Source organism: Podarcis liolepis (assembly GCF_965112155.1).
Source record: "Podarcis liolepis genome assembly, chromosome: 5".
Taxonomy (NCBI): Eukaryota; Metazoa; Chordata; class Lepidosauria; order Squamata; family Lacertidae; genus Podarcis; species Podarcis liolepis.
In genome coordinates this window covers 47,652,436-47,675,947 of record NC_139556.1, presented here as the reverse complement: position 1 = coordinate 47,675,947, position 23,512 = coordinate 47,652,436, and the positions used below count along the sequence as shown (strand labels likewise).

Below are 23,512 nucleotides of genomic sequence, written 5' to 3'. Positions count from 1 at the left end.
CACTAGAGTCACTGTAGTAGAAACCAAACTGAAATGACAGTTTCCCCATAGAAACCCAGTAGCAGGACTGTGCCTGTTTTTGAGAGGTTGCCACAATATTTGGGGAGGGGGAATCAACAGACACTGTGGAGATTCATTAGCAGGAGGATTGTCCTGTCAGTTCCTAAACAGCTACCAGGGCAATCCAGATAATTTTTTACTAGAATTCCCATCATCCCTATTGGCCTTGGTAGCTGGGGCTGATGGGAGTTGTAGTCTAAAGAAGACAATACAGCTAAGATGGGGCAAATGCTTGTCCTAAAAATGCTGTACTGGTTACTCCAGAACACACAAATTATATGGCTGAAACAATGCTATTTTGCTAGGAAAAGACGAGCTGAAACTCACCATGAACACCTCCTTTGTTCTCTTATATTGGCAATGGCGCCCACCTGGTTCCACCCACCAGAGGTGTCGGAATTGAGTTCTGGTGAGTTCCAGCTGGGAAAAAAGCCCTGGTAGCAAAAGACTCAGGCTACCATTTGGCAAGCAAGGGAGAAGAACTTAGCAACCAAAAGCTTTGTATTCACATGCCAAAAGAAGCTCGTGGAGAAGTCTCAGTAATACAGTAGAACCTCGATTTTCGAGCATCTCAGAAGCCAACCGATTCGGAACCTGAGCACCGAAAACCCAGATGTGAATGCTTCTGTTTTCAAACGCGCCTCAGACGTTGAATGGCTGACAGTCAATTGCACCTTAGTTGTCGAACGTTTCGGATTTCAAACAGTCTTCCAGAACGGATTACATTCAACAACCAAGGTTCCACTGTATCAGATGCCCTAAATGAAAAGGCTGAGAGTGCATGCTTGAACCTTAAAGCGAGGTGGAAGGTCAATCCTGGGATTGCAGTTTCAGAAAATCAACCAAATGTGCTTTAAAGCTCCATACTGATCAAAATGATCTCAGTCTGGGTTAAAGGGGCTGCACTTAAATCACTCCACAAATTGCACTACAACCCAGTGCAGTTGCCTAGAATTAAAACAACTTGCTTTGTCTAGCCCAGGCATAGGCAAACTCGGCCCTCCAGATGTTTTGGGACTACAACTCCCATCATCCCTGACCACTGGTCCTGTTAGTGAGGGATGATGTGAGTTGTAATCCCAAAACATCTGGAGGGCCGAGTTTGCCTATGCCTGGTCTAGCCTGTTGGAGAAGGTGTAAAGAAAAGGGTGCTCGACAAAATTGCCTTTTGGCCTAAGCAGGTCATTCAGTGCACCCCTGTAGTGTTGAAGATAATATCACAAGTTGTTGGGGATATGCTGTTTCAGCAGCCCATGGTGGCGTCTCCTCTAAATTCCATGAAAGATCAATGTGGCAGCACCAGTTCATACCAGGAGATACCTAGCAAGGATATAATGGGGAACCTCTCTGTTTATGAACAACAGTGAGACATCATTTGTTTAGTCTCCTGCAATTCCACCCCATCTCTGTCTGGCCCACTTGTATATAATGAGACGCACCACTCCAACTCAACAGGCATGCTCAAACTGGGTTTCCACAAGTCCAAACATTAACACTGCATGCCCCTGAGAATGTTCCCTACTGCAGCCAAGTAGGAAGCATGCCAGGTTTCATCGCAAGGGTGCGTATTCACCTGTCATCAATTGCAAGGTTTGCACAAAACTTTCTGCTAATCCATTGGTGGGTGAGTGGGATGGTGCAGAGAGGTAAATGTGAATGCCATTTTGGTACATAAAGTGTTTAAATTCTTCCGAAGCAAACTGTGGGTCATTGTCATTGACGACTTTGCAAATATCATATGAAGGGGACTCTTGACAAATTCAGATATATAGCAGAGTCTTTGTTTAATTTATTTTTCACAGCACATTAGTAGCTCTCTTGCGGCACACTGCTGTGCTCCTGCAGCACACAGTTTGGGAATTTTCTGACCTAGGTAGTAGGCTGCTTTTAGTATCCTGCCAAAAATAAGTCTGAATTTTTGAACAGATGTGGCATTGCCAGGAACAGCTGAGTGGGTAGAGGGGCTTTTTATTTTCCTATATGAAAGGGTCAATGGTCACAACAATCATCCAAGCATTGTATTGTATCTGTAAAATAAATAGATTTCAATGCCATGTGTGGTAACAGGTTTTTTTCCATCAATACATAACAGGCTCTAGAAAAGGAACGGGGGGATCTTTGCTAAAACACAAAAGGATACATTCTATTGCATTTTGCCAGGATACAAAAGAAATACAAAAAGCAAAACACTTGTCAATATTTAGAAAGTTTCAAGGTTATGTTTTCTTCCTGCAGCTTTGTTTTTCCTAAGATAACTGATGTGAATACAAGCAGTCAAGACAACTAAGGAAGAATTTAAAAAAACAACAAACTGGATTGTGGGAAAGTACAAGACGGGATGGAAATGTCAAGATGCACTGTTTATTCAAACCAATGGTGACCTTCACTTCAAGGCTATTTCTTGGAGCTTCAAAGAAAAACACCATTGGAGGATTGCATACCTGCCAATTTTTTTAAAAATCCAAGATTTTGGGTTCTGGCCTGGGACTTTGAAGTCTCCACCTCTTACAGGACCTTCTAGCATGAAGCAGAAGTAAAGCCAAGAAAAGCATCCTATATATAACTTTTTTTTTCCTGGATCATTAACTGTGTGCTAAAAGTGGCCCTTTCCTCACATTCCAGTCACACATTCAGTCAATGCAGTGACAGGGACTGAGACTGCAACCACTGGCACTGCCCCCATACATTCAGCATAAAATGAGAATGGGCTGCATGAACAATCAACTAACTGAATAAGTGCAAGGTTTGTACTCATGAGATGAAACCTTTATATAAGATAGTGCCAACATGAAATCTGCCCCTCTCCACCACCACTTACAGCTTCCCAAAAGGTTTTACTACGCCACATCTTCTAAAGCAGGGTGCTTTGAGGGTGGTATAGCAAATGTCTAAGAAATCTGTAAGAAACTTCTTGTTGAAACATCTTCAGCAAACAGAAAGAATTTTTGCAATCCTAATCATGGCGCCTTGATGATTTCGGGGGAGGGAGTTGCTGCATGGGTGGGGAGAGTTGCCCGTGACTGTTCCTCTGGTTTGCAAATGTGCCCTCAGGTCCAAAAAGGTTGGCAACCCCTGCTTTAGTATTGTGTCCACTCACTGCGATCTATGCGGCTTTTCATGTGACACCATTCCTTCTCTGCAGGGATGGAAGAATCCGTCATCCTCCATTATACAATGCATTTTTGTACACCCATTTGTGTGTTCATTACATAACTGTGTTGCAAAATCTGAAGCAGCGCAGATTTTGCAGAATTTTTGTTTTGTTGCATATTGTTTTGGAAAGTGTGAATTAATACAAACTGAGTCAAATTTCTCACCCAAACCTATTTCTCTACCACATTTTCTGTGTTCTCAGACAGCCTCCTCACACCGACTTGAAGAAAGCAGCAAGGCTCTCTGCATAAGTTCTTTCCTTTCCTTCCATCCACATTTCCTGGGGACTAGGCCAAAAGAATGCCTGTGGTATATACAGTCCTGCATGGAGAGTCCAGTCACTCACTACTAGACAATGTGACAAAGATTTCCCACCCCCAGGAAACACAGCAAGGAAGGAAGAATGGATATCCTTGCCACTTGCTCTCAGGAAACACAACACTTCGTTTAAACTGAAAAGGGGCGGAAGAACCCCCAGCTGCATCATATTGCATTATGGTATGCCACCCACAGTCCCCCAAATCTCTGAGAAATTTGCTGTGGCTCCCAACTCAGCTTCAGGCATTTCACACACACTTCCCAACTGTAAGCTCTGCTGAGATATCAGCACACAAACATCTTTAATGATTAGGCCATGTGGGGTACAAATCCATAAGCAGAACTTGACATGTACTCACCCTAGGCCTTCAGCTACAAGTCCTCTAGGTAGAAGTAGGGAAAATGGGGAGAAGGGAGATCCAGTTTCTTCAAATGGAGTTCATAAGTAAACAAACTTCAGAAATAGAGCTTTTTACCTGCTGATAATCCATCTGCAACACCTGGGTGCATGCCTATTGTTTTAATCAGGCTTTGCAGAGATTAGAGTTGAAAGCATAGTTTTCAAAAGTGTGTTACACTCCTCATGCCCTCTTTTCATCTTATCTCTTTTCCATCTCTATAATTTTATCTTGCTAACCAATTTCTCTTCCCCTACCTTGTCCCCTGCTTTTATTTTAATTAAATTCTTCCTAAGACTTGTAGCTTAACCAAGATTTATATTAAGGAGACAGCCTGCTCAACAGGCAGGTTTCTTCGCCCTTAGCTTTCAGAGTCACATTTATCATTCAATTTTTGACCATCTGTGCATGTTCTTTTTCTACTGTGGGTTTGGGTTGGTTTTTTTTACTTAAAATAACAGAGAAGCAAAGGGCGAAAATAACAAAAGCACAAGAAATTAAACTTAAGGCTTGTGAAACAGATTGGGAAAAGGCATGGTACAGTAGGGCATGAATTCACCTACATAAACAAGCTTTTGCCGTAACTTCACCTAAGGAAAGCACCAAATTAAATGCCCTTTCCAGAGTTAGCACATATGGGTCAGGGGAGTAGGGATCACTGCCCTGTAATATATGGGTTCAGTTTAATGTCTGAATATACATTGGTCCATGGCAGGCCCTACTACCATGTTCTCACCTCTACACACTCTGTGTGCTTTTTCTTTGCAAGTGTGGTACAATCTGGAAAAGACATACAGTAATTGCATGCAGCTCTCTAAGAGAGAGTATTCAGCACAAAGCCGACATCCTCATGGATCCTTGGGGAAGCTTAAGCTGTTCCAAGTTTGTACATGCAAATGTACCAACAAAAAATAGTTGGATTTATCAGGGGGCGCTACCAATTCACTTTGTATGAAGAAATTTTGGGAGTAGTTATTCCTGCTTTGTAGAGTTTCCTGTTTAACTTGTTCTACAAGTTTAGGGTGGGTAGCACAATTTATACAGACTTTATTTCATGCCAACTTGTGAAATCCTTTGCGCTCACCAAGTGATCTTCAAAACTGAGTTGAGAATTGAACCCAAGTCTCATCACCAAACCCAACCTTCTACTCAGTGCTGGATTTATGTATAAGCTAAACAAACTATAGCTTAGAGCCCCACTGTCTTGGGGGCCCCAAAAAAATTTAAAGGAAAAAAACTGGGTGTACATTTCCAAAATATAAGATAAAAAACAAATAAAATAAAACCTACATACAGCAACAGTGTATTGTGTTGTGTAGGCTCCTATTTGTTATGTGCAACTGACTTTAAATACCTATTAGGTCCATAAATATATATATATATTCAAAACAAAAAACAGCGACAATTTGTTGTTGACAATGACAGCTGGACATATAAAGGGCCACATTACCTTCAATAGCTTAGGGCCTCAACAAACATAAATCTGGCCCTGTTTCTACTCCCAGCACAGTTACAACAAAGAATATATTTTTTTAAATATAAAAACTTTTAAAAGGTGAGCTATAAAAGCAAATTGCTTGTTAGTAAACCAAAGGTTAGATGAGCTATTAGTAGGACAATTGTATCGGTTTCGGGGTTGCTTTTCAGAATAACCTGAAGCATAGTTGGTATTAAGGGCTAGGAGATGCTGCAGCAGCAATTATCTACCTATAGGATCAATATGAGAGAAATATGGGGGATAAAATGGTTTCAGTTTGCATTCTAATATGGCCCTAGCCTAGTTTGCATGTCCCAAACCAGTACACAAACTGAAATGCAGCTACTCTTCAAAATCTGCACTTTTCCAACCATCTAAACTCTTGTGAACACAATGCTGGATAGTAGGTGTAGAACACTCACCTTTTTGTATCTATCCTTTCTCCACTGGAAAAGGAAAATCTGAGCCTCCGTATCTGGAAAAACATATGGTGACATTTTCCCATCACTATAGCAAAGCATAGGCTCTTCTTAAAACCCTTCCCTTCAGAATCCTAAGATCCCACAGTGTTCTGTGTCTAGAACAGCTGAAGAGACAAGTTACCTCAGCATCATATGCTGCCTGGGGCCTAATATGTTACATCTGAAACACGGCTGCGTAAAACCTGGATGGACCTAACCTCAAGAAGATTCTGGGCCTCTTCTCTCTATTGTTGTTTTCTCTTTTTTCTGTTATTGTTCAAATGGAAGTCTCTAGTCCTTTTACTTGCTGATTTATAAGAGGAAGTGTGCAGGCAGTTTTCTACTCAGTTGTTCAATAAGAAGCAAACTTGCTAATGTTTAGCCTGCCAGTTCTCTCCACTCTTGAATTCAGTTTAACTGGAAGGCGCTTGTATTAAACCTGTGTTTATATGTGTAGCTACGCCTCAGGGACTTGCTCAAACCTCAAGCAGACAACAACACACACACACACACCCCACTCTTTGTTATTGTCCAGTAATAACATCGCCTCTCCTCACCTGTTACACCTGCACACCTCAAGTTACAGATTCCTGGCAAACTTCCGATACTTCTGAGGAGAAAGTGTTGGGCTCCCAGAAGCACTGTAGATTTTCAAGAGCTGTGGGTCTTTTCCCCTCTTGAACTGTGTTGTTTTCCTTTCTTTCTAACTTCCCTGAAAAGATGCATCTGGAAAGGTATAGGCCTCCAACCAGACAACATATCTGCCCCATGCTTTGGTCTTCTTTTTGCGCACTCTCTCTGGTGGTCAGCAGAATGCACGGCACTAAGAGTTGTCAAGCAGCAAAGCTAATGCTGCTTTTTGGTTTCGACTCACAAGATAACAGAGAAATGGCTGAAGTAGAGGAATTGGTATGGCTGTTGTTTTTTAAATTCATGGAAAGAAACCAATCTGTAATGAAAAAAAAGCTGCGGTATTTAGTAAGTGTTAGATGAGCTCTTGTGTACTTCATTGCCATTTTACCTCTTGTGTGGCCTCTGCAGTTCTCATTTTTGACTTTATAGAGAAAATGCTCTGTGCAAGCAAATTCCGCCCTTTGCGGCTGGTTCTGTCGCCATTTGAGCACAACACGCAGAATAGGTTAAATCAAAGTTCTATACAATAGCAAGGCAATCAATAATAGTGTTTGAAAGCTTAAACGCTAAATTTTATTCAGCAGTACAGCCCTGGTGTTATCCAGTTTGTGAGATGAGAGAATGTCGTATAAATAACAGTATATAGCCCTGAAAAGTCCACAGTAAACACATAATAGAATTTGCTTTCAGTGTTCTGCCACCATTCATAAATCACTCTGGCCAAACTCCCGCCGTTTATGGCAGGACTCATATCCCTAAAGTGAATTACGGTCTCATCTCCAGTATGCAACCAGCTATTGTCCCAAATATAACAGAGGTGAAAAGCAACATTGGAGGGATGCTGTGTATGCACACATGTTCAGAAGACATTCAGCAGATCACTAGGATAGAGACTTGAAGGAATATTGCTGTGTGTGGCAAGAGTCTCAATCTAAGGAAGAGACAGTGAAATGTCTTAAATCTACAAGAGTTATGACGAGCAACAAGCATGTTCTGCTTGTTTCACAGTTTTCAATGTTCATTTTATCCTGGAGCATGGCTCAGGAAAACAGAAGAAAAATAGTTTGACTTCTTGTTAAACTAGAGAATAGTCTTTTTTCAATTCACATATCTACATCTATTGGGCAAGAACACAGCTTAAGAATGGTTTTATGTTTTTAAAATACTTTTACCTTGTCTGGTCAAATTTACTTCATTTACTAAGGCCATGGCTAACAGTAAGCCGGGCACTGTATTATCGAATCTGGTGATTTTGGAAAAAATCCAGGTTTCTTAGCGTTTAGACATATACAACTCCCTTGTGAGAGTTCTGTCTGCACCTATTCTACATATTCTGCCTTTAACCACCTCTTCACCTCTCCTGATTATAATTTGAGAACTCTTAACAGTTGTAAATGTGGTTCTCTTGTGCTAGGTGTGAAGTACTGGCTTTACTGTACAGTGGTACCTCGGGTTACATACGCTTCAGGTTACATATGCTTCAGCTTACAGACTCCACTAACCCAGAAATAGTACCTCGGGTTAAGAACTTTGGTTCAGGAACAGAACAGAAATCGTGCTCCGGCAGTGTGGCAGCAGCAGAAGGAGGCCCCATTAGCTAAAGTGGTGCTTCAGGTTAAGAACAGTTTCAGGTTAAGAATGGACCTCCAGAACGAATTAAGTACTTAACCCGAGGTACCACTGTATATTCAAGTCAAAGGTTTCACTACTATTTTTATGTCATACACAGACAGCTGGTGCAGCCCTGTAGCTAACTGTGATTTCCCCCCTTCTCCGTTGATGTCCATCCTAGTGCACAGCACATAAGGTGTTCAAGCTATATGAGAAAGGGAATAGTTGAATCTGTAATGAAAAGGAAGGTGGTTTTATGTGGTGGGATTGTGTAACAGCAGTAACATTTTGGAAGTTGGCAATGGCTTTGCATAAATATTCCAAATAAATATGCCACTTGAGATTGTCTCTTCTACCCCTTAGCCAGCACAGCAATTTATTGAATTAGGTGATAATAGGGCTGCCATACACCTGGATTTTCCCAGACATTACTGGGATTTCAAAGGTGGGATTGCCGTCGGGGGGGGGGGTCCGAAAGGCAGCGCTTTGTCCTGCATCTTAGGCAAGTCAATTTTAAAAAAAATGTGTTCTTTCATTTTCAACAATTTCATTAGTTTCCTTTAAAAAAAGTTCAACAACTTTCGTAGTGTCCTGGTTTTTACCTTTTGAAATATGGCAACCCTAGAATGTATGCACACTTTCCTGGGAATAAGCCCTACTGAATTCGGCCTCAATCTGGGGTGCACCAAACCTTGCACCACCCCAGGACATCAGCCACTTCTTTCCACTGTTGGGAAGAAAACGTAATAAGCGTGTCATTGCTTGTATTCAAACCACGTTTGCTGCAGCCAAGGCACAGTATGATAACAAGTGGGGCCAGAAAGAAAGGTGCAGGCTATGGGTCCTTTGGAGAATGGGTAGCCTTGCTGCCAGTCAGTTTAGGCCAGCTGCCGCTTTTGAACAATTGCTCTTTCCAAATGAATAGCATCCTTTGAGTTTGTAAAATCCTCCACAGCTTATCTTTTCCTCCAGGGCATTCTTCTCTAAGAAAAGAAAGAACAAATGTCAGAACAGAGTTTTAATGGGAAGAACTCAGACAGGTAACTTGAAAAATAACCCACTGTGGTGTATTTAGTATTATATGAGTTTTCCAGCTACAGTTGTCCAAACCATCCTGTTTACTCCAATTTAACCCATCTCTGAGCCTTTCTGAAACAGGCTTTATCTTTACTGCCAAGACTTTTGTAGGAGTAATGCGAGAGCCTGGCTTCTGACCCCTCCCGTGTCATCTCTTCCTTGGTCAAGATTTAGAATGCCAACTCTTTGGAGCTGTTGACTTATGTTACTCGCTAAATCACCATGTTCAGTGATGGCACTACACAAATAAAAACAGTTAATACTATCCCATCCCCAACACAGCAGATGAGACAGGAAAGGACAACTTCTTGAATAATCTCCTCAGGTCAGTTGTCATCCTGCTGTTATTATTCAGTACTTTCTTTTTTTAAAAAAAAAAGTCTGGATGTGTGCTTCAGTACAGGTTTCACACAGTGAAATACCTTACAGCCTCATGCAGTTGCTTTAAAATATTTCTTTTTAAGTGGTTACAGATCTCCTGCAGTCCTTGTATTTTGCACTTTCCACCATATATTTAACCTATTTGTGGTCTCTGATGAGTTCTGATCATTGAGAACTTTGTTGGCCCGAAAAATTTTACTACCTGAAGCAGAGGCCCAATGGGACCTATCCCTTTGTCTCACTGAGATCACAGCTGATTATACTTTGATAGATAGGGACTCTGAGAAAATCTCAACTAAAGCATCCATGGCAGATGGCCACCCATCTCATCTTAAAAACATCCAGTGAAGGAGAGTCCACCACCTTCCGAGGGAGTCTGTTCCACTGTCAAACAACTCTTACCGTCAGAAAGGTCCACTGTCACCTGGTTTTTGCTGCTTCTCTATCTTAAGCCACTCAAAGAGTGTTGCTGTTCTTCTCTCAATTTCAGCTCTGGCGCACCTCACTCACAAGCCCTCCTCTAGGAAACACAGATCTCAGCTTCTGACACCAGTGTTGAACGCCACCCACAATCTCTGAGCAGTACAAGATTCCAGGGGGGTTCCAGACGTGCTTTCCCAGAGTCTGTGTTTCCTTTTGGGAATCAGGCACAGCAGAGACTGTGGTGTCTTTATGACAGATGGTTTACTTGCACATATATACAACCTGCGCCCACCATGGAGGGATTCAAGAAAACACAGAGATCAGCCATTGTGCTCTGACCCTCTCTCCAGCATGCTGGCTGCTGTATTATTCCTGCCTTTGTCTATCCCACCTCCAGAGTGCCACCTGAAGCAGGCATTTTCTTCACACTGCTGTATGACAGGGTTGACTCTAGACAAGAAAGATCTGGATAACTACTGGCTCTTGGAGAGCAGCCATTACTTCATCACCCTAGTAAGCCTTGCTGCAACCTGAAATATTTTTGGCACTAGGCACAGCTGAACCTAATGTTAGTCTGCATAACATTTCCACCAACTGCTTCCATTTTAAGGCTACTACAAACTGTGAGCTTGAGCTCTCCCTCATACCAAGCAACGTTTTTCCCCTCTCTCCTGTCAACAATAGCATTGACGCAGAGAATATAAAATCCTAATAACCCCTTTTTTACTTCCCACTGACCTGTATCAAATTGTTCAGGGCCTTTCAAATCACCCCAGAAATCTATTTTTGCTTGCCAGCAGCTTGTCTCAGAAAAACTCCCCCACAGTTTTGCTCAGAAGATGGAACCCACTGGGCAGATGGAGCTGCAATATATTTCCCCTCCTTCTTTCTTGGAAGATTTTTATTTTGCATTAGTGTTACATTTGCAGATAATCTGTGTTGTGCATTATAGAACAGGATTGTTGTTTTTCCAAGATTGTATTTAGCATTTCTGCCAACCTAAGAAACATATGTAAAAAAACAACAACCAAGTACAGTGGTACCTGTCAGGATTCAAGCCATTATCAGGAGAAACTGGCCACTCTCCAGGCACCCGGCTTGATCTCCCAGTTGACCTCCCTGTCTGCATTCCCGGCAAGATCCAGGCAAGGTCGCGATCGGCGATCCTCCTCTACGTGAGAAGAACACACCACACTTTCCTGCCCCCCCCCCCAGGGGCAGGGAAAAGAGATAGACAGAAACGTATTTACATGCCTTTATTTCTGTCTTTGCAGCGTTACAGAAAAACACGTCTGCTCTCTTCAAACTCCAACAGCAGAGAGAGACAAACCCCACCTACTGTACTTCCTGTACAGCTCATATTACACTCTCAGCTAATTCCGGTCAGCTCATATTACACTCTCAGCTAATTCCGGTGCTTCGCACTGTGAATAGACTGTCCCTCTGTTTCCCACAGAAACAGTCCCAACATTCCCATTATGTTTTGCTTCCAAGCTTCCAAGCTGCCAGCTCGCGGCCGCATTGCTTCTATATCGTAACAGTACCTTGGTTTACGAACTAAATTCATTCTGGAAGCCTGTTCTTAAACTAAAGCCGTTCTTAAACTGAGGTGCACTTTCCCTAATGAGGCCTCCCACCACCAGTGCTCTTCCACCATTCAGCTTCCATTCTTTGTTGTTGTTTAGTCATGTCCGACTCTTCATGACCCCATGGACCAGGGACTCCTGTCTTCCACTGCCTCCCGCAGTTTGGTCAGACTCATGCTGGTAGCTTCGAGAACACTGTCCAACCATCTGGTCCTCTGTTGTCCCCTTCTCCCTGTGCCCTCCATCTTTCCCAACATCAGGGAGTCTTCTCTTTTCATGAGGTGGCCAAAGTATTGGAGCCTCAGCTTCAGGAGCTGTCCTTCCAGTGAGCACTCAGGGCTGTCTAGGTTTGTCATCACTTTTCAACCAAAAAAGCAGGCGTCTTTTAATTTCGTGGCTGCCGTCACCATCTGTAGTGATCATGGAGCCCAAGGAAGTGAAATCTTGAGGTAATGTTCACTAGGGGGAACACTACTTCTGGTTTTGCGGAGTTCGTATACTGAATAGTTTGTAAACACAGCTGCTCTCAAACCGAGGGACCACTGTACTATTCCATTGCTTGTACGGTTATTGTTGGTCAATTAATGTAAACATTAGAGAGACTAAAAATGACTATAAATAAAGAGCTGATAAGTACATCAATATTGAAACAATGAAAATGAAACATTGTTTTCTGTTATTATTTTCCCAGTTTGGGAGGAAATAATAGTAGACAGTAAATATAGCTATTGATTAATTGCAAGCCATGGTGTTGAAAAATTATTTTTGAATGCATTTTGGAAAGATCTAGCAAAAGAAAATAACAGTACGAGAGAAGTTTGTTTTCCTACTAATGGCCTATGACCATCCTCTCTACCTTGGATTTCAATTTATATGCTCATCTAGTGCAGTTAAAATGTGGAATTGCTTTTTCTACCCCTGCCTCCATGCAAATCCCTTAGCTTATATGCAAGCAAAGGAAAATGTTTAAATATTCTCAGATATATTTTTGGGAACAGATGTTTGAATTGCCTTCATGCAGCAGTAATTGAAAGATTGCGGCTGGGGAATAGAGCAATATGGACTACTAAAGGACATCCATGTTGTCAGGATGTGCTTTCAATGTTAATTGTCTGTTTTAGAATTTGGTAATTTGCAAATAAGAAGCAATCGTAGGCTCTTAATAGTCCGCAATAACAGTTTCAAACACTGCCTTGGGCACACAGTCATTCCAGAAATAACTTGGGGTAGTGTCTTATATGAGGGGGGAAATACTACTTACCTATGGGCCAGGGCGCTGAGTTTAGGGCTACCTAATGTGGAGGACAGGGACACAGGTGGCGCTGTGGGTTAAACCACAGAGCCTAGGACTTGCTGATCAGAAGGTCGGCGGTTCGAATCCCTGTGACGGGGTGAGCTCCCGTTGCTCGGTCCCTGCTCCTGCCAACCTAGCAGTTTGAAAGCATGTCAAAGTGCAAGTAGATAAATAGGTACCGCTCCAGCGGGAAGGTAAACGGTGTTTCCGTGTGCTGCTCTGGTTCGCCAGAAGTGGCTTAGTCATGCTGGCCACATGACCCAGAAGCTGTACGCCGGCTCCCTCAGCCAATAAAGCGAGATGAGCTCCGCAACCCCAGAGTCGGTCACGACTGGACCTAATGGTCAGGGGTCCCTTTACCTTTTTAATGTGGAGGACAGGCCACTACAGATGGAATATGAGCTTAAATCTCTTTCAGAGGAGCTGCTGCCTGTCCATTGCTGGAGCATACCAGGGCACTGACTGGAGGGAGGTGGATGGCCATCAAAGCAGTGGTGGCAGCAGAGAAAGTTCATTTGGTGGCTGCCACAAGCAGAGCTAGGCCTGCCCTGGTTTGGAGGGAGTGTTTGTGATGGGAAAGTTTGTTTTTGCTGGGCAGGTTAGTTCACCAAGTGTTTTCTTTTTATTTTTCCCTGCCAGCAAACAGTTAACGAACGGCAGCTTATGATTGGCCAGGGTTCCAGAAGGGGGAATTGAAAAGGAGAGGATTTTAAGAAATGGTTGAGTAGGTTGGGATTGAAGTTGGGAGATAGGGAGAGAAAGGAGAGAGAGTTGGTTCTGGGTAGAAACATCCACTCTGGGGAATATATCAAAAGCTAGAGAAATAAGTCTCTGAGCTTAGTGTGAAGGACAGTGTGTGGTGTCCTGTATGAGTAATTAGGCCAGGAATTAACTGGGAGGCTGAGGCTGAGCCAGGAGGAGTAGAAGCTGGAAAGATACAGTCTACTGAAGTCTCATTCCAATCAGGAGGGGAGAGATTCTTCTACAAAAAGAGAAGACTCCCAAACCAGTTAAGAGGAGTGTGGAGATCCCTTGGGTCTGTTACTTGGAGTACCTCAGGAGTAGGGTCATCTAAGGGGTGTGGAACTGACAGGAAGTACCACCTTGTTTAAGAACCAAAGTATTAAGCAGCAACAGCTGTGCAACAACGGAGAAAGCACTGAAGTGAAATAACACTATAATCTGAAGTATCCTATGTTTTACCCACTTGTGTCATAAACTTCCTTTGTTAAATAAAATCTTTATTGTTTATTTGATCAAATCCTGCCTGATACTCCAAATTACAGTGGTACCTCGGTTTAAGAACAGTCCTATTTATGAACGATTTTGTTTACGAACTCTGCAAAACCGGAAATAGTGTCTTGGTTTGCGAACTTTACCTTGGTCTAAGAACGTAATCTGAATGCTAGAAGGGCACCGGCAGCGGGAGGCCTCATTAGGGAAAGCGCGCCTTAGTTTAAGAACGGTTTCAGTTTAAGAACGGACTTCCGGAACGGATTAAGTTCATTAACCAAGGTACCACTGTATTATGTTTTCCCTCACACAAGTCCCCCACAAGATAATCTGAGGTAGTTTGTGGAAATTCATGGAATTGGTGTTCTGTGAGGTGGGTGCACTATATTGAAGTGAGAGTGGGCCCAACTGCACCAGGGGGGAAAGTGCCGTTGCGCTGTTGCATGTTCACGGAGGAGACCATCATTACCGCCATGTCAAGGGCTCAAAAAGTTTGGCCCTGGACAGGGCCTGGTTGTGGAATTTACAGTTTGTGCATCGCAATGGCTAAAGAGCACAAAGCAAGTAGTACGAATTTAGCATGCATCATGTTTGTAAGCCCATCTTAGAATTTGAAGGTGCTGAATACCTATTTAAAACATGGGGACTTAGCTATTTTACGCTCTTCTGGATCAACTTTGACCAGCTGGAAAGCTCAGCCGGCAAGAGGGAAGACATTTCACATTTTCAAAAACAAGCCAGGACCTGAAATGTGTCCCATGGCAGATCAAAAAGGCATGTAGCTCATGTAGAGAAATAAATATTGCTTAAGGACAGAGAATTGTCAGTACTAGAATCCTATACATTTTTGATGGCTTCAAAGGAGGCTCGTTTAAGAGCCAGTGAGCCTACTGCAGCTTGGTGGAAAATATTCTCTCTAGGGAAGGTCCTGGCAGCCTGGGCAATTGGGCCAGACTATGGGAATTTTTCCAGACAGGCCAGACACATATTTGTCCAAGGGAGCAAGCACCCTTTCTTCATAGTAATGTCCTTTTTACAGAATTAATGTCTCCATGTGGAGCTGAAGTGAAAGCTATAAATGCCTTGTATAGGGGTTTGTTAGTTTCTTTCCCTCTTCTTTCCCCCACCACCACAAAAACCAATCCAGCACTACACAAAAGAGAAAAGATGACAAAACTAACAGCTGCCTTCTTATGGAAGCCACTTGAAATTACCTCAGGGCAGCAGCTTCACACATCGGGCTGTCCCATGACCACAGTGCAAGAAGAAGAAAGGCGAGGCAATTTTATATGCAATTCTGGCAGCAACCATATCAACAAGTGGCAGCCCAGAGAAGTGACTAAGAAAAATGGAAATGGCAGGGAAACATTTCAAGCTGCTAATTTTCTGGCTAAAGGATGAAAAGAACTGGAGATGGAATCACAAGTTACACCCCTCAACTGCATAGCTGATCTCACCTACATTTGTAAGCACTGAGCAAGTGTCCTCCTAGTGAAGGAAATTCTGAGGCTGCTTGCATATGATGGGAGTAAAAATATTAATGCAAATCACAAGCTTGTGTGAGTGTGATCTGGGCTGGAGCTGGGAACAAAGTGTTAAAGCCCCAACCCCTATATCAGGAACCTGATCTCAATCTTGAGAATGGGGTGGGAATCACGATTGCAGTTTCCTCTTTTTTGTCATTCATGGAATTGAACTTTTTCAAAAGCATGTAAGTAGAATCCCTTCACAGAACATAGACTTTCCCTCCCACACTCTCACACTTATACACACACAAAAACAAGCTGTGGGACACAAGAAAGATTCCCCAACAAAACAAGTGGTCATAAAGCACAACTTGCATGTGCAAAAAAAAAAGTCCTTTCAGAAAATTGTATTTGTATTGTGTGAGGTTCAAAATGTCTCTGATTCCACATTACTCATGGCTATAAATTCTAAAGAGGATATTCTTGGAAAAGTCAATTCTGCAGACAGTCTGCCTAATAACCTTTTTCAGTTAATCTACATACAGTCATACAAAATTATGCTTTTAATGTATTTTTTGTGTTAGCTTTGTCCATTAAAAGGAAAACATCCTCAGCATGGATGCTATCTTCATAAATCTGGTGATCTCAGCGATGCAAATATAATCGCTGAAAAATTGACTAGCTTCACTGGAATGCTTAGCTGGGGCGACATTAATCTTGTTTTCATTTCTGTGCTCATGAAGGTTAACTTGAGAGTGCAGGGAGCATAAGCCTTTATTTTACTCCCAGCTTCTACTGAATGCAAATGCAGACACTCTTGCACGAAGAGGGAAAAGTCATTTTAACCTTGTTAGGCCATAGGGGAAGGAGCTGTCCTTTGTTGACATGAGAGTGAGGGGTTGAGAAGTCCATTTATTCATATCGCAGTTCTTCAGATCTATGCATGTTTGCCAGATGTTACTGATCCAGTCAATGTAGGAAGAACATTTTGCTACTGATCTCGGTGAGAAAACATCTGTTTGTGCTGTGCAGATAGGTAGTTATCTATAGTAACACTTTGGTCATGGCAGGAAAACCACAACAATGTAGGTCAGCCATGTGCTAGAACTCACTGGGAATAGAGGCCTGCCCTCTTTACAAAACATGTTGATCCTTTCATGATGCTTGGTAACAGCTAGACATGCAAGGAGTGGGCCAACATCATTCATCATGCTGTTTCTCTGTTTTGTTGTTGATACCTCTTAGGGGTTCTGTTGTGAAAACTTGGTCATAATGAAAGGAGTGGCAGAACTCAAGTGCAATTTTTGCTGGTGGGGGGCAGGAAGACTGTATCTATAAGCAAATCAAAAATTACCCTTTAAAGCACAGTCCTATGTATGTCTGCTCAGGTAAAAAGTACCTTGTTGTTGTTTAGTCGTTTAGTCGTGTCCGACTCTTCGTGACCCCATGGACCAGAGCACACCAGGCACTTCTGTCTTCCACTGCCTCCCGCAGTTTGGTCAAACTCATGCTAGTAGCTTCGAGAACACTATCCAACCATCTCATCCTCTGTCGTCCCCTTCTCCTTGTGCCCTCCATCTTTCCCAACATCAGGGTCTTTTCCAGGGAGTCTTCTCTTCTCCTGAGGTGGCCAAAGTATTGGAGCCTCAGCTTCACGATCTGTCCTTCCAGTGAGCACTCAGGGCTGATTTCCTTAAGAATGGATAGGTTTGATCTTCTTGCAGTCCATGGGACTCTCAAGAGTCTCCTCCAGCACCAAAAAAACCCCAACCTTCATGGATCACTGCCTTGCCGTGGCGAAGGGGCTTGAATAACTCAGAGAAGCTATGAACTATGCCGAGCAGGGCACCCAAGATGGACAGGTCATAGTGGAGAGTTTTGACCAAACGTGATCCACCTGGAGGAGGAACTGGCAAGCCACTCCAGTATCCCTGCCAAGAAAACTTCATGGACAAAGACAATAGGCATATAAAAAGTGTCTTACTCCTATGCAAATGTGCACAGGATTGCAGCCTACTGCTAAGCAGAGGAACACTCTCTCTTAGGGATGGGTCAATCTGTCGGGTTTGGCTTCTTCTCTCCCTTTCCAGCCTTGTGTTCTGTTTGCCACATTTGCGTATCAGTTTATGAACACTTTTTTTAAAACAAGCCTTCACAAATATATATTCAACCGTTTTGGGAACATTTCTCATACTGTATACATTTTTGCATGCGGCCTTCCCCAACAATGCATCATATTTTCACTAATCTGTACCAATTTGAACACTTACTTCCCCCAACATATGAATTCTTATGTCCTTTTTTTGTTGGAAAACAGCATTGCAAGGTGCAGAATGGTGCAAATTCCAAAGGAAGCTGCATTTGGAATGTGAAGCAGCTGGTGATTACTGATCTAGGCTGCAATTTTACTCGAAAGTGGCCAAAATGCATTAGGTATAGTTACGATTGTTGTTTCCACCACTCTATATGAAAACTGCACATTCTGAAGACGTTTACATGCAATCATCTGTGGAACAAAATTTATCTTAATTGCCTTAGACTGAATTCATAAGCATGGTACTCATTTGACTAAAATGCAGATTGGGTAGGCATGTGACATATATCCTTTGGCAAAACACAAGCACTGCAGAGTTTCAGAAATGTTTGCCTCAAACACTATATTTTCATCAGTGTACAAAAAAGAACACCCCTATTGGGCAAATTTCTGATATATCCCAGGCTTGCTTTTGAAATATATAGTAATTTATCTGTTTTGAGCACAGCAGGAACATCATCTGAGGAAATGCTTAAAAATGGACATTGTGCCTATGGGCCCTACAGAATATTGGGCTCTGATATATGTCTGAGCTCCTAAAAATAAAAAAGATATAAAACTCTCCAGATTTCAGTATTTGAATGCATTATACAGATTAGACAGACCTACATATTATTGCAGTTGTAAAATTGATTTAAAGTGACAGAAGCAGAAGAGGGGTGTAGAGATAGGAAATACTGAGTTATGGATAGGGCCCACACTGAGTTAAGATTTCTCTAAACCAGTCTTCCCTCAAACTAGTGCCCTTCCAGAGGTTTTGGATTACTGTACTGCTCGCATCAGCCCTCAGCTGATGGAAATTGCAGTCTACAATTTTTGGAGGGGCACCAGCTTGGGGCAAGCTGCTGTACACAGCCACAGACGCTTTAGTCAAATGCATTTGAATATGAGCAAAGGCAATAGTTCTAAAAACAAAGTGTATTCCTTGTTTCAGATGATACACACGTCAAGAGTACACCTCAGCTCCCGAGAGACATTTCTCCTATACTGAAGAAAGGTGGCCGTCTCTCAAAATGGTGGTCAGCACCTGCCATTTTTATAGAAACGAGTATGTCAGCTGATTAGATGTCACTTTTGATTATTAAAATAGGCATAACTAATTAAATCACCTAAGAGAGTAACCCCATGTTCACCTGTCAGGGTCTGGAAAACCTCTGGAACCACTTCACCAGCAGACATGGAGCACTGTTGGAGTGCCCCTGTTAAGATGGCAGAAAGCTCTGCTGGTGTAGATGTTCTACCAGAAAGAGATGGGGAACCAGGTGTCTCAGGTGTGTGTAGATAACGATGCTCTGGATAAAAGTGCCTTCATTACCCTAACCACTTAGAGATTTTATTATAATCAAGTGGTATATACATTTTGTTAAAGATAGATAAATGAAACTTACTTAGAGAATCAGCCTGACTTCGTGCCAGCCCTGGAGCTGGTATAAGAAATTTACAGTGAAAAATGTAGGTGGTGTGGGCTTTTATCCTAGTCACAGTGAAACAGGAGGGCACAGGGTGTGGTCACTGCTCTGCCACGTAATATCTCCTCTCCCTGCCTAGGTCAGGCGGTTTACAACATATGCAAAAGCCTGAGTTATAGGGAACCTCGTACAACCACTGGGCAGGGTAATGAGACCTTTCTTGAGCAACAAGTCTTTACCTCACTTACATGGAAGCAAGCTCTACTGGAACCCATGGAGAAAATTGCCTCAAACTGAGCTGCAGTGAGTCCCTTAAACACCTTAATCCTAACAAGATATGCTTTATAAACTCTTAGGGCAGAAATCTGGCAAAGAATCCATGTTCTGACAGATCTGATACTCTTTTTTGCTCCTCCTTTAAAGAAGTGATTTCAGTTTCAGCCAGAGGCTGTCACAGAAATGACAAGAGGATAACCGAGCATAGCGGCTGGCTAAAATTAGAACCCAGTTTGCTGTCTAACACATGTGGAGGTAGGAAGTATCAAATGATGTGATGTTATTCCCATGATGTGCCATGTATTTTTCAGCTAGTCAAGAATCAGCGGGTTCTATGCTGACCTTTTAGCCAATAGCTTCAGAGAAAGAATGAACCAGGAAAGTCTAAGACCTGTCTTATAGACCAATGTGACATCAGATGGAATCCAGGTTGCATGCAACTTGCTTAGTGAATTTTTAAATTTGTTTAGAGAATTTGTCTTTTTTTAAAAAAAAAAAAACAACCTAAATGAAATACAAACACAAAAGGAGTCTTCTAAGCAGCAGCTTCAGTCTCTACTAGGAGTTTGGAAAGTGTTCTGAGACATACTGAACTTATTTGGAAAAGGATGAACCAGGAAACTATGGTTACCAGTTCTTGAATTAGCCTTCATCTTTAACCAACTTCAAACTGTGGCTTGCTCCAAACCTAGGTACCATAAGTTTCCCGGCTTGGAGTCTTAGGAGATTGTGGTCAGTTTCAGATTTTTTCGTTTAAATCACAGCACAGGGGAAAGGGAATGGGCTGCATGCAAGGACAAAAGGCTCATTCATCCTGAATCCACCCATCTCCCTGACCTAAATCTGATGTTTTCTCCACAGAACAAAGCAGCTTTTTGGGTTCTTCGGTATCCGTATGTGGATCAAATCTCAACTACTGTACAGAAGGAAAAAAATGAGACTTTCTTGTGCTTCTGTAAGAGTCACCCTATAGTAAAACAGATTGTTTCTTGTATTGAACTTTCAGGTATACAGTACATAGATGGTTTCTTGCGTTGAGCTTTCAAATATATAACAATCTTCTGTTTGTGTTTAAATAATTGGTTGTTGTGTTTAGTGTGGGGGCCTATTAGCCCTAAACCTAGATAAAGAACAAGACAGGTTTAGCTGCAGAAGACTGGTAGATCTTGGTTCTCATTTAACAATATATAGAAGCTTAAAAGATGAGCAGAGGTCTCCTACCTAAAGTATTTCTGCTCCATAATAAAAAATGGGCATGTAGCACCACCTTCTGGCTGCTTGTTCAAAAACACAGAGCAAATAATTAAGGACTGAAAAAGAAAACAGCCAAAGGTTGTGGTGTACTTAACCTTTGTTCCAAACAGGACTGCTGATCATAGTCAACAAGAGAATGTTTGTTTTCTTACACATATCTCAAGCTGTTAAAAAAATTGTTGTAATGGGCAGCTGCTCAGGAGTCTCAAACAGCCTTCCCCAACCTCTTTCTGTCCAGATGTTTTGGACTACTTCCATCACCCCTCTCAATTTGCGCTAATTGCTGGACCTGGTGGCAGTTGTAGTCCAAACATCTGGAGGGCACCACATTGGAGAAGTCTGATCTAAGACAAAATATTGCTGGTAAAGAAAAAAAGAGTACACCATTTCCCAATATTATATTCTAATGTATGTAAAGGCCAACATTATTTTGGGGATCATTTTGTACAATAAGGCTTATCATGCCATCTTCCTATCATTAGCAGCAAAGAATTTCTATGTATGAGAATATATAAAATTAATGCGTATCGTTCTTGAATACTATAAGTTTAGAACAGTTTCTTATTAACAACTCTTCCCAATAAGCTCAAGGTAGACTCCTACCAGGGACTTCTTCTGCATCTCACTAGAGAAGAAAACACCTGCCCTGTTTAGCCTGTGTTGCCTTTTCAAGTCATGCTGCAGGCAAACCTTCTGGGGGAATCTTACAGCAGAAGAGAGTTTCACAAAAAGGACAGGCATGGATCATGCTTATAAGGCAAACTATTAAACTAGAACCTGCATTAAAAAGGAAATTTTCAACCTTTTCCTCGCAAGCAGAAAGCTGTTTCAAGAAGCCAGTTCTATGCACATCCAGCTAAATCTCTAACAAAGAAGAAATAACTTTTCTCTCAAGAGGCATTCCCGTGGCAACAGAATGTTAACCTGTTTCTTACATTCTCACCTGCTCTTTACCTTTCCCAATGAGCAGACCAATCCATCCTGCCAAAGGCAGCCATCTTCCTCAACAGCATGTGTTGACAATTCTGTAGTACTAGGAACGTATCAGTACTATTTGGGTTCACCTTATCACTGTAGATCAGGGGTCGGGGCACTGACAATAGAATCGTATTGTTTCTTGTTCAAACTGTGAATGCCCCCCACCCTCTTCCAGAGTTCCAACTGGCTGACATATTCCTAGCAGGACGCAAAACCAAAAAAAAAAAAGGGTCCTCACTGATGGGCCAGCAGAACTGCCCGAACCTGTTGCCTCAGCAACACCACAGGACTGGATCAGCTGTTGGCCAAGAGGTGCAGAGCCATTGCTCAGGTAACAAGTTACCCTCACAACAGGTGCCCAATTGCCCTGCAAGACAGAGGAAGAGAGCACTTCCTGCCATGAGGTGTTTAAAGTACAGCAGAGGGTAGCCAAGAATTCATGTCTGACAGCATTTGAAGCCATGGAACAGTTAGGCTGAAAAAGAGCCATAGGACAATCTAAAACTCTGCACTTCTGGAGCTCAAGCTGCAGGAAGGGTGGTGAGAGTCCTGACCCTGTATGGGAGCAGAATACACACTTCCACAAGGGCTTCACAAAGTGGCCACATGTAAACAGCCCCGGCATGGACAGTTCCCCTGCAGGAACAGCAGAGACAAGTGGTCAGCAGCTGTGCATGAGAAACGCCAGTCTTGCAGCTTAAATCTGGACTGAACTAGAGAGATGGTGACCCAAATTCAACCACTGGCTAGAGGGATATTCCACTAGTCAAGGGCAAGAATAACTGTTGGAAGGGATTTCATATTGCACAACAAATGTGCTGGCAGTAGCTGGTTGTGTAATCAGTCGTGCAACAATAAATATAGGAGCTACAGTCATCCGTTGCACAACCAGCCACAGGAAGCATGGTAGCTTCCTGCCTTCTGTTGCACAAGCCATTCCGTGAGTACAACTAGTACACCGCTTAGGGAATTTAACTTACCGTAGTGCGGCACTGAATTCCTCCCAGTATTTTCAAACTATGAGCTAGCTGGAAGTGAAGAAAGCCTCTCTGGGAATCTGACACCTTGTGCAGGAGTACTTGCATACTTCCACATTTCTCTGCCTCTACAGTTGCAGATGCAAAGCATCACAAGGGCAACACAAGACTCCAGTACTTTCTTATCCAAGAGGAAGCTAAACCTGACAGTGAACATCACACTATTGCACACAGCAGGGGCAGTGCAGTTTCAAAACTACACCTTCTCTATTTTGATCAATAGTAGCTTGTTAGAGAAAAGTGTCTGGAATGGCCAAGTTGGGAATGATCACTGTAATTAGCTTGATTGTAAAAGATGAGCATGTATTGTTCTTCACTGCAGGAAATGACTAGCCAAGAAAAAGGTTAATGGAGAAGTCTTCATGCACATACACTATAAAAGCAATGCTTTTAAAAACCTTAAAAGCAGTAATGTCTCACTTAAAGTTTCCATTTTGATGATGAAATTGCATCTCTCTCAACAGAGACATGCTACGCTACACTAGTTATTATTAACAAAACAACTCTATCCCAATTGAAAAACAACAACAGTATCAATATTAGAACAATTTTTACCTTTACATTCAAATTTTTTTAACTGCAATGTTGGGTAGGTGACAAGTACTAGATTCAGCACCCAATGCCAGTTCGCCATTACCGTATTTTTTGCACCATAACACTCACTTTTTTCCTC

General features: G+C 42.4%; 1 long non-coding RNA gene across 1 annotated transcript; it reads right to left on the bottom strand.

Annotated features, from left to right (window-relative positions):
- Positions 1-8,636: 8,636 nt before the first annotated feature.
- On the bottom strand, positions 8,637-16,967 carry LOC310708220. Its single transcript, XR_014526923.1, has 2 exons — positions 15,320-16,967; positions 8,637-9,094 (listed from the first exon to the last, which is right to left on the bottom strand). It is a non-coding gene; the product is annotated as an uncharacterized lncRNA (long non-coding RNA).
- Positions 16,968-23,512: the final 6,545 nt, after the last annotated feature.